The sequence below is a fragment of the Corvus brachyrhynchos genome, unplaced genomic scaffold (genome assembly GCF_000691975.1).
Source record: "Corvus brachyrhynchos isolate BGI_N302 unplaced genomic scaffold, ASM69197v1 scaffold787, whole genome shotgun sequence".
In the NCBI taxonomy this organism is placed as follows: domain Eukaryota; kingdom Metazoa; phylum Chordata; class Aves; order Passeriformes; family Corvidae; genus Corvus; species Corvus brachyrhynchos.
This window is the reverse complement of record NW_008239142.1, coordinates 31,104-32,065: the sequence shown is the minus strand read 5'-3', so window position 1 is coordinate 32,065 and position 962 is coordinate 31,104.

Below are 962 nucleotides of genomic sequence, written 5' to 3'. Positions count from 1 at the left end.
TCTCATCCCACCGCTGCCATGGGCAGGGACGCCTTCCACAGTCCCAGGCTGCTCCAAGCCCTGCCCTTGGACACTCCCAGGGATGGGGCGGCCGCAGCTTCTCTGAGAGACCTCCCGTAATATCGTCAGGGGCAAATTTAGCGTCAAGTGACAGAATTGCTGTTTGTTTTCAGCTCTGAACATCTCCGGGTGAGGCCGGGGCAGCCCAGGCTGAGCTCCCCGGGGCACGCTGGCTTTGCTGCCGGTCCTGTGGCACTTCCAGCACAGCTCTGACCCCAAATCCCCTCCGTCTCCCTGGGCTGGGATAACTTCACCACCCAGCATTTTGGGTTTAACCCTCTCGGTGCATCTGTCTGCCTCTCCAGACGGTTCTCGATGGAGGTTTGTGGATGGCAGAAATTCTCTGAATGCCCTCTCTAATTCCTCATCCTCCGTGTTTTTAATTAGGAATAATAAAGAGCGCGGCCGCCCGGTTCATTGGAGGAGCAGGCTGCTGAGGGGCTCAGACGCATCGAAATGCAAATCCCGGGGAGTTTTGTTGCGGTGCTTTTGTCCAGACGCGGTGGAGCTCGGCAGGGCTGGGTGGATGGGGAGGGTGATGTGGAGAAAAGGATGAACTGAGGGCATGAGGAGTTCTGCAGCTGAACACGCACACCTGGGACCTCCTAAACCTCCCCTCCTAATGGGGGAGAGGAAGGTGAGGGTGAAAAACCATGGGGAGAGGCAGGAAAGGTCCTTTGTTCGTGTTGGTGCTGCCAGGACCCTCCGCTGGTGTGGGTTCGGCACAGGGGAGGTCACACCTCCATCCTGGGGCTCTGCCGGTGTGGGATTGGCACAGGTGGGGTCACACCTCCATCCTGTCCCTCTGCTGGTGTGGGTTCAGCACAGGTGGGGTCACACCTCCATCCTGTCCCTCTGCCGGTGTGGGATTGGCACAGGTGGGGTCACACATCCCTCCTGTC